This window comes from Beta vulgaris, chromosome 9, assembly GCF_026745355.1.
Source record: "Beta vulgaris subsp. vulgaris cultivar EL10 chromosome 9, EL10.2, whole genome shotgun sequence".
Classification (NCBI taxonomy): Eukaryota; Viridiplantae; Streptophyta; class Magnoliopsida; order Caryophyllales; family Amaranthaceae; genus Beta; species Beta vulgaris.
Window position 1 is genome coordinate 27611031 of NC_079210.1, and position 11093 is coordinate 27622123.

Sequence of the window (11093 nt, forward strand, 5' to 3'; positions counted from 1 at the left end):
TGATTGTGAAGGTAAGGCCCCAGGTGGCCTACTAGCAGAATAACTAGCCAACTGAGCTAGTTGAGTCTCCAACATCCGTACCAAAATTTTCCAGTTGAGTTTTTGTGTCGGCTTGAAAAGCATTGAACCCTTTATGCATCTGGAACATCATGTTCTTCAACTCTGTCATGGCTGGGTCGGCAGTAGGAGCAGGTTGTTGAGGTGCTTGATTTCTCTGAAAGCCAGGTGGAGCTTGTTGTGGAGGTTGATATTGTTGACCCTGTTGTTGAGGCACATATGGTTGTTGAGGCGGAGAGTTCAACACATTAGTACTCCTATATGAAATGTTTGGATGGTGTCTTAACCCGGGATTATAGGTGTTAGAATATGGGTTGAACTGGTTCCTAGGTTGTGACTTAAAAGCATCATCTGCCTCACACTTGCTCCCTACAGTAGAGGATAGGAGCGCAGGTCACTCTTGAGAGTTGTGCCCAGGTATCCCACAAGCATCACAAAGGTGAAAATTGTAGTTAGAAGCACTAGCCATCACGTTAACACTCATGTGGGAGGAGTCATTACCTAACTTCAAGGAATCAATCTTTTGAGTTAGAGCAGCTAGTTGCCCAGACAATAAGGAAATGGCTTCAACATCATGTTTACTTCCCTTTTTCATAGAGGAACGAATAATAGATGCTTGATTAGATGATAGTTTCTCCAAAAGTTCATACCCTTCCTCAATCGCTTTATCCATGAACACTAGGGGAAAAAAAGGAAGGGTTGCGCTGGAAGGGCTCCGTATTCTTGATTACGCAACCCTTCTTTATTGTAGGGCTGCGGTTTTAAATAAAACGCATCCCTTCTCTACAGTAGGGCTGTGTTTTTAAAGAAAAGCGCAACTCTTTAGATAAAGGGTTGTGCTTGTCTAAAAAACGCAGCCCTTCTAACTGTAAGAAGGGCTGCGTTTTTTAGTCAAGCGCAACCCTTTATAGTGAAGGGTTGCGCTTGTCTAAAAAACGCAGCCCTTCTAACGGGAAATAAGGTTGCATTTTTTAGACATGCGCAGCCCTTTATGGGCTTTTTTTATTATTTTATTTGAAAAGAAGCGCGCATTGGGCTTAAAATGTTAAGCGGGCCAGGGTTTATTTCTCACTCCCTCCCTCCTCCCTCTCCTCCTCTCTCACGTTAATGTTAAGCGGCATAATAATTCTCTCTCCTCTCTCACAATCTCATTCTCTCTCTCCTCTCTCACGTTAGAACTAATTCTCTCTCTCCTCCCTTCACTCATTCTCTCTCTCTCTCCACCCCTCCCTCACGCCATCAGATAGCCTTCCTCCTCTCCTAAATCTCAACAACGCCGCCTGACCATTGCGACGCCCTTCTCTACATGCAGCAACATTGTGACGCCACCTCCTCCTCAAACCGTCGGTCGTCGAAGTCCTTCTGAATATATGGAAGGAAATTGCTACTGTTCAAATCTACTGTCGCAACACTCGCTCGACGCAACAAATCCACCGACGGCTTCCTCTCTCGTTCGTTCGTTCAGATCTCCATCAACACTCGTTTTTTTAGTTTCTGTTTTTCGTTTTTTTTTAGTTTCTGTTTTTTAGTTACTCTTTTTTTTTTAGGTTCTGTGTTCGGTTCTTCATTTTTTTTAGTTTCTGATTTTCGTTTTTTTAGTTTCTGTTTTTCATTTTTTTGTTTTTTAGAAAGTGAGAATGTCAATGTGAAAGCCATCGTCTTACCAGATGGCACTGGAGTTCCAGAAAATTTTAGGTGTACTCGAGTGTGGGTTTGGGTTGATTGTGACGAAATTGTTATTCGTCCTCCTACCATTGGTTAAGTTATATGTACAAATTAAACATATTTGTAATATTTCGCTCAAGTTTAGCTACCAGCATGAAGCATTTATCGAATTCAATCATGTATTTCAATTATAATTAATAATTTAATGATGTTTAGAGCCTTCGATTTTAATAAATTTTTTTATTTTTATTTTTTTGGCGTCCAAAAGGGTTGCGGTTTTGAGCTAAAACCGTAGCCCTTCTAAGTTAAAAGGGATGTGTTTTTGACAAAACGCAGTCCTTCACTTGAAGAAGGGCTGCGTGTTTAGTCCAAAAACGCAACCCTTTTACACATGAAGGGCTACTATGGAAAGGGCTGCTGTCAGAATACGCAGCTCTAAGGGCCTTTTTCAGCGCAGCCCTTCCTTATTTTTCCACTAGTGGAAGAACCCACCGGATGCTCCATCGATTACCCGTCGTGTATCTGCATCAACTCTATTGTAGAAAATCTGACACAAATACCACTGGTCCAAACCATGATGAGGACAGAGACGCTGCAGATCCTTGAACCGCTCCCAAACTTCATATAAAGACTCGCCAGGATCTTGGGTAAAAGTAACTATGGCATGTCTCATATCGGCAGTCTTTTGGTAAGGGTACCACTTGATAAGAAAAATCTTGGAAAGTTCTGGCCAGGTGGTGATAGTGGAAGGCAGCTTATCATACCATAATAGAGCTTTATCGCGCAGAGAGAAGCCAAATAGGAGGAGTTTCATCTCATCAGGAGTAACACCAGCTTGTTTCTTAGTAGCACAACGACACTGTAAGAACCTCTGCAGGTGCTAATTTGGGTCTTCAGATGGTAACTGTTGTAACCCAAGGGAACACTCAAGAAGGGGGGGTTGAATTGAGTGGTGAAATATAATCGTTTTTCGCAAAAATCCTTTTGTGGCTCAGTGCCTGGCACTGAGTCGAACACTCGTAAATCGCTGATTTGAGTTTTTGCGAATAATAAACTTAAAAGATATTAGATTTGACACAAGATATAACGTGGTTCAATCTCACCTCTGAGATCTACGTCCACAAGAAACAAAAACTCTTTTATTTCTTTGAATCCTAAAATATCAAACTCTTGATATAATACGATTCCCCTCACTACTAACCCTAGTAATGACTCCCAACACTTAGCTCTAAGTGTTGACACTCTCTATAATGTAAAACTTAGAAGAAAAGAACGATCCTCAAAGATGTGGTTCTTAGTCAAGCAAATAGAGGACAATTACAATTATGAAATAGTAACTTAAACCTAACTCGCTCAGTGCTATGCTCAGTGCCGGAGGAAATAGTTTTCAGCTTTTACTAGACTCGATTTTTCTCTCTGAAAACGTGAGATTTAAAAGTGAATTCTGATTCCCTTTTATAGGCTTGGTTAGGACGAAAATCACTTAAAAATATCTTTGTCTTTCAATCCTTGATTTTAGGGATAAATCACGAAAACCACATTAGATTTTCTTTTTCAACTCAAATTCTGTTTTCTTTTATCAAAAAGATATTTTCCAAAATAAAATCTGATTTTATATTTTCTCAAAACATGTTTTATTCAAATTCAGTTTTAAAACCTTTTTTCAAAACACGTTTTACGTTTTTTTCCGAAAATTTCTTTTTCTAAAATTCTTTAAAACTCGTTTTTATCAAAATCTGATTTTTGTTAAAATCTTTTCAAAAACTCGTTTTTACCAAAATCTTATTTTTTTTTAAAAATCTTTTCAAAAACTCATTTTTATTAAAATATTTTAGAAACTCGGTTTTCCAAAATCTTTTTCTAAAAACTCGTTTTCCTTAATCCCTTTTTCTTTCTGATTTCGAAAATCTATTTCCCTCTCATATACATATATAATTTTAATATAATTATTTACTTTCTTAACTCAAAGAAAATAATAATTATACTAACTTTATATTTCTATATTTAGCACATAGCATATCACTAAGTTAGAGCATATTACATTTTAATCTAAAGTAACTATTCTAAGAAATTATAAACTAGAACTTCATTCTTGATTCTTCTTTTCTTCAAAGTCTTCGTTTATCAATTTCTTTCTTCATGCATATGTTGCAACTGTTACATACTTTCATGCTACAACATATTATATTAATTAATTTTCATCATCAAAACATATCATGTGCATAAAACATAACATGTACATGCACAACATTAACCCAACGAACTGATTGTTCTGAACCATATTCAGAACATGAGACTTGATCTCAAAATTTGTAGCGGCGATAGTGGGCATCCGTACCCTAGTAGGCACATTATCAGGAGATGATTGTGCGTAGTCTCTAAAGGTTCGTGTAACATTCTCACCCATGTTGAGAGTAATAGGTGAGGTGGGGAATTCTTGGTGCGGGGAAGATGGTGGAGAAGGTGTCTTTTGGGAGGGTGTCCCTGCAGACAGCTTTGCTTGCTTAGTTTTTTTTCAAAGTCTACGATCAGTCTTTTCAATCTCCGGATCGAACGGGATGAGATTTGGGGATATCAATTTCCTACTCATACACCAAAAACACTAAAACAAACGTGAGATGCTCCAAAGAAAAAGTGTTCTTCAATGTAGAAGTTAGTTTAATATAATTCAGACAAAATAAAAATAAATCGTCTCCCCGGCAACGACGCCAAAATTTGATAGGCTAAAGTCGTATCACCTAATCAAAAATAACCTAGGGTCCACTAACTAGTAGTCTTGGAAGTCAGGATCGAATCCACAGGGAGAAAGTTATAATATTATATCTGAGCTCTAATATTACACTAACAAAATCAGATGAATAGAGTTGTCTTACTAAACTAAGCAAATAACAGAACTAAATAAGAAGGTATAAATCTATTAATAAAACAATAGAATCATGGATCACTATGCATGCAATTCGGGAAATCAGGGACGAACAATAACCACCTAATAAGTCAAACTATCTAGGGCACATGTAATTTCTCTTGAACATTACCTCCCTCAAAGGTCACCCAGCCATTCTCACATGGTCAAGGGTCACTTTGCCTAATAATTGAAAGCTTATACGGTATCTCTCCTCTCGAAGCAGATTCAGTATTGCAACAATAGAAATATAAATCAAGCCTAACTTATAAATCTAGCATAATGAAAATTCAACCGTAGGAAACAATTGAAATACAAGGCAATCAAACTAATCTACCAATCCCTCATTACATACATAGATCCCCACAATCCTAGAAATAAAACTACTCACTCATAATTATGAAAACAATAACAAAATTAATACTTCCTCCGTTTCAAAATAGATGATACATTTTGACTTTTCCACTATTCATGAATGAGGTTTGACCATGCATTATTTACTATTAGGTAAAATCAAATGTTATAATGTAATATGTTGTTGGATTGGTCTTAATGTATATTTTCAGAAAATCAAAATTTTATACTTTACTCTAATACATAATTAAAGATATTAGTAGTCAAAGTAGTGCATCGAAAAGCGTTTTAGTCAAAATGTATCATCTATTTTGAAACGGAGGAAGTATAAAAAGTTAGACTTTGAAACATTGCAAATAACTAAGAAAATAATCTAATTAACAATAGAAGATGTAATAAAGAAAGATTACCGAATTATATTGAACTTGTGAATAAGAAAAAGGTTCGATCTTGAATTGAAATGAAACGGCACTAAATTAGAGTTCTTGAAACACTCTCTAGAGAAAACTAATAATAAAAACCTAGATGTGTTCTAATTTTTCTATTTATACAAGTCCTAAAATCAAAAAGAAAAAGTCTCGAAAATCAGCCTGGTATTCATTAAAAAACGCGTGGCGTAACGTCACCCAATGGGGCCAAAGTCGCCCGACAGCATCGGGCTCCAACATAGAGAAACCAGGTCAAAATCATAGGCACCCGATGAAATTGGGCTGACCCGTCCGATGTCATCGGGCCGCCTAAAAATTTCAGTAGTTGCGCATCAAAATTGCCAGGGGCGCTCGATGTTGTCGGGCCATGTCGCCCGATCGGGCGTCAACAACGAACTACGACTGGGTTTAACGCCCGATTGGGCTCGCAACAAAAATCCTTGTCTTTCTTCTGCGCCCGATCCTATTGGGCCGATCATCATTCACTCGTTTCTTGGCTCTTCTTTTGCTCAAAGTTCCAAAAAGCATCCTCGGGATCTCGGGACTCAGTGTCCAACCTCTCTAATCTAGTGTAGCGGTCGTATAACAGATATAAAGTAGGTAATAATTCCCTAAAACCTGCAATATAACACAATACAGCAAACCACAACTAGATGGAGAAAGTTATTACAAAATGGCTCCTAAGAGCACCATGAACATCACTTTTACCATATAAGTAGGGGAGAAAAACTCTATATTAAATCATAACATCAATTGTTCTCTAGGTACATATGTAGATAAGCAATTATCTAAATTGTGTACTTGCAGAACTGTAGGGAAATATTGCCTGATTTTCCTTAGAATTGAAAAGTTGGCATATATTCACTAGTGAGATTAGACGTCCAAGGATGGGTCAGGTTGGAGTGATAAGGACCTTCGACTGTATGCATACATTTGAACATGTCAATGTGTGTGATTTGAATATGTGACTTTCTTGCATGTGTATGTAATTACATAATGATTCATTCATTATAATTATTTGTTGTGTTTAATTATTAGAGGTATTCTTGAATGAGATGGATCGTACTTGGATGTATGGTAGTCGTGAATCGATTGAGTTTGTAAAGAGGGTCTCGAAATTATGTAAATCTGCATTACAATATCAAGCATCCTCTGGAACAGTCGACTTTTATTGTCCTTGTGTCGATTGTGAAAATGTGAGCAAGGTTAGTAGTATACATTTGCTTAGGGAGCATGTCTTTCGTCGTAGGTTTAGGCCTCAATACCACATATGGGTTTGGCATAGTGAGGAGGGGAAGTATATAGGAAGCTCTAGAGTAATGAACGATGTATGTGAAGAAAAGAAGGATTTAGAGCTCGTTGATGAGGTCGGGGATGAGAATTGAGATGATGAGTATGTAAATGGTGATAGGGATCAGGTAAACGAGATGATACACGAGGTTGAAGATCAGTCGTACAACTGGCATTGTATTTTTTAGTCTATGTCTGAGGCTGCTGAAAAGTTGTATTCAGGTTGTACAATGTACACCAAACTTTCCGCCATGATAACACTCTTCAATATTAAGTCGAAAGCTGGTTGGACGGACTCTATTTCACATCGTTGTTAGAAGTTTTAGCTAATATGCTCCCTAATGGAAATGAATTGCCAAATTCATACTATTATGCTAAGAAACTCATGTGTCCTTTCGGTTTAGAGTAGGAGTGGATATGCAACACCCCGGCCTCTAATCATCGTTGTTAAGTTAATTGATCGATTATTAGCAGCAGGTGCTAGATAGTCGGCGCATTACTGCTGTACTTTCCGTTAGGAAAATACAAGGCAACATGACTTCATAAACTTAAACATATTATAAAGTGAAATATAATATGGATCCAACATTAGTCTTGATTAATAGAAGCTTAGTTACTAATCAAAGTTTTGACATTAACTTAAATTAAAACCATGAGAGTCTACATAATCTAGATATTATAATAATCCTCACTGCTACGCCATCCTGTTATCACCATCGGTACCTAAAACATAAAACAAACTGTCGTGAGCCGAGGCTCAGTAACATACTACTCTAACATCGTAAATTCATTTCACATCATTTTATTTAAAAACAGGGAGGAGAGAATAAGTAAAACTATTTCACAAACATATCATAACATGTTACATTATCTTCTTTATCATGTTCATCATCATATATCTTTTACTTTGGTAACTTGGCTCGTACAACAGAAGGGATGTCTCCCCAGAATATAGTAACATCGTAAACGAAAGGCAGCCACCCGAGGACAAAAGCCCTCACTAAATGGAAGGTGGTGTTAATGCCCAAAAATGCGCGGTGCCACCCGAGGACAATAACCCTCACTAAACGAGAGCTGGTTAACCGGCCGGAAGGTACGTGCACGTCCCGGGATAACGGAATACTTACCAAGAACCGTCTTTCACTTGAATTTATCTTGTTTCATTTCTTTTAAGCATATCATCATCACCATGAATAATTATATTTCTTTTAACCATAACATCATCATCATCATTTCATAGCATCATATCATCATAACCATCATAAAATATTTCATTTCCTGCAATCCATAAATAAAATATAATATTAATCATGATCATAAAACATACTTCGAAGGGTAATTTGGGTGTTAGCAGTAGATGTTACCTGAATTCCTGCTTAACAACCTTGATAGTCGGGGGTGGCTTGTAATATCCTTTGTCTTCTTTAATCTAATCAAGAATAGTATAATTAATGAATGTTTTGTTATTTAGCTTCTAAGTCTAAATATTAGTTAGCGCTTATTAAGATCATAACGTTCATTATAACATCGTAAAGGTCTCATTAAAGGTCATCATTTCTTAGTCGTTAATAACTTCTTAAGGTGACTCTTTAACAACTAAATAGGTGAAATAACCCATTTTTTAGTATTATCGAAACATTAAAGTTATATTATTACATGTTATCTAACCATTCAAAAGTATAAACTTATAGGAGTTCATAGTTAATCATTAATTAATCGTCCATTAATAAATTAATTAAGTTTATTGCTATACTAAAACCATTAACATTATTATAATATCATTTAGTCATTTAAAACTAATAAATCAAGTAACTAGTTATTATAAATAAACTTAACGATTAGTGAAGTCATAATAACTTAAACTCAAATAACAAGCTTAATGGATAGTTAATTAGCTCAACTAGGTTAGAAATCATGAAATATAACCTAATCATAGTTTTTAGGAAGTCAAATTCAGTGGTCTAAATATAACCATAACAAGTCCAAACATCTTTTTTGCCCAATCATAATAAAATTTACATTATAAACACTTGAGTTGAGTCTAAAGGTATTCTTTTAGGCCAAAACTAAAATAACTAGTAACTGTTAAAGGTAAGAGTTTTTGTACATTATGCCCTCGTGTTTTTTCATTTTCGACGTTGTACCCCATGTTTCTGGGATTTCTACACTGTACCCTTCAACTCTCTTTCTAATTCAAATTGCCATTAATGAGCTATTATTAATTACGGACGTTACTTTTCGCATTAACCGTTTGGTTTTAACAGTTTTTCCTTCTTCCTCCTTTTCTCTCTCCTCCCTCCCCTGATGGCTGCTGCACCTCTCCCTTCCCTACCTTCCCCCGCCACCTTTCTACTTCGCTCTCACTCTCCCTCCCTTCCCCTCCCCTCCCCTCCCCTGCCACCATTCTACTTCGCTCTCCCTCTGCCTCCTTCATCCAATCCTAGTAAATTCAACAAGAAGAAAACTAAAGATAGCATATTTGAGATTGAGAAAAGAAAAAAATCCAAAATTTCTTTGTATTAAATCTTACCTAGTAATTAAGATACACATTTTAGCAAAAGGCCTCAACTAATTTCATGAAATTACGAGGAGCTTCTTCAATGGTGGAAAATTGAAACAAAAAAAAGAAACTAAAATACCCCCTCTCTCTCTCCTCTACTGATCATTCAACTTCCTCTACTCCTCCTTTGCCCTCTGTCCCTAAATAAAAAACTCATACCTCAAAATTTTAACCCAAAATTGCGCAATTTTAACCCAAAATTGCAGTTGAAATACGCCGACATCTCTCTCTCTCTGATCACCAAAAACTGAAACCTTTCCAGAAATGGTATATGGGCAAAGGGTCTCATCTTTGCAGAAGTGGTATCTGCGCACACACATTACAATTAGGGGAATTCTAGAACCAAATTTGGGCGTGAAGTTAATTCTACAGCCAAAATAGTACAAATTACAATATGAAATACAACTCCATTAAAACTCATTGTATGCTTTAAATTTCAGCCAAAGTTAGAACATTTAATCTGCTTTGAGAGATGAACACAACATTTACGATTCACCATTTCAGAGCTCGAAGGAGAAAGCCTAGATCCTTCTGGTCTCAGCTCGAAGGGGACTTTTGAAAGAGAAGAATTTCTAGAGATGAGAAAAAAATTAATATAATTAATCAATATTAATTTCATTAACGGAACAATTAACGTTCACTTAACGGCAATGTTATTTTGAATTAAAAAATGAGAGTTGAAGGGCTCAATGTAGAAATCCCATAAACATGGGGTACAACATAGAAAAAGAAAAAATGTGAGGGCATAATGTATAAAAACCCTAAAGGTAATTGGGCTGGATTAATAAACATAAAAGAAATCAGAATTTCTGTTTTTTAAAAGGGAAGCATTTCTACCTCTGCTACTAGGAGCAGGAAGGACGAAATCGCGGCAGGGGAATGGACGCCGGCTCCGGTGAACGGCGACGAGCAGTGGCGATCAGCGACGTCAGTCTCCGGCGGTGTGGCGCAGGTCGCCGGTGGTGAGTGCGGTAAAGCAGCACGCGAAGAAGAAGAGGTGCGAGAGAGAAGAGTGCGAGGAAGAGAGAGGACGCGAGGCTGTTCTTGGTTGGCGGAGCTCTGACGAGTGACGGTCGACGCAGAGGGGCAGCCGGTGGTGGTGGTGTTTGAAGCCCGAAACGGAGGAGAGAGAGAGAAAATTGAGGTTTTTTTTTTAGTTTCTTTGGGTCGCGTTTTCCGGCGAGTTGTTGATTGAAAATTCTGATTAGTTCTTAGGTGGTGGTAAGGTGAGATGAAAGGATGAAAATTATTGTTGATGGTGTTCTTGGTGAGAGATTTCCATGGCTATTTATAGTGAAATTAGGAATACAAAATCAGTGGTTGAAAGGGAGAAGATTGAAGTAACTATTCTGAATTTTTTACTTGAGGAAGCTAAGAAGAAAGATTGGTGACATAATTTTTGGTAGAGGAAGAAGGAGGGAGTGTGATGGCATGCTTGCCAAGTGGCCATGGAAGGGTGAAGAAGAAGGCAAAATCATTGGAGTAGTTGACCATGGCCTTTTTCTCTTTTTCCTTTTTGTTTTGTAATCCAAAAATCAGAAAATTATTCCCACACTTTCACTCTAAACGTGGCTTGGTAAAATTTTGGTGAAACTTGGATATTTTTGCTTTAGTGAATTAACACCAAAAACTAACCTTCTTGTTTAACTCATGAAATCATAAAATATAAATTATCGTCATTAGTTATTAACAAATTTTAAGTCGGAAATTTTTATGTTGAAATTTTGTATTCGTTTTATTATACGTTGCTTAATTAGTAAAACGATAAAATAAAATATCTTTTAACTACATTATTATAGTTAATTATTTAACTTAAACACGTTTAAGATTTTGTGAT

The 11093-nt window shown here is 36.7% G+C and overlaps 1 long non-coding RNA gene and 1 other non-coding gene across 2 annotated transcripts; one reads left to right on the plus strand and one right to left on the minus strand.

The window, feature by feature from the left end:
• The first annotated feature begins 2291 nt into the window (after window positions 1-2291).
• LOC125493891 (small nucleolar RNA R71) lies at window positions 2292-2398 on the plus strand. Its single transcript, XR_007270218.1, has one exon. It is a non-coding gene; the product is annotated as a small nucleolar RNA R71 (small nucleolar RNA).
• A 4837-nt stretch (window positions 2399-7235) lies between these two features.
• Window positions 7236-10803, minus strand: LOC130590052 (uncharacterized). The gene is made up of 2 exons (XR_008967645.1): window positions 10094-10803; window positions 7236-7419 (listed from the first exon to the last, which is right to left on the minus strand). It is a non-coding gene; the product is annotated as an uncharacterized LOC130590052 (long non-coding RNA).
• Between the last annotated feature and the right edge of the window lie 290 nt (window positions 10804-11093).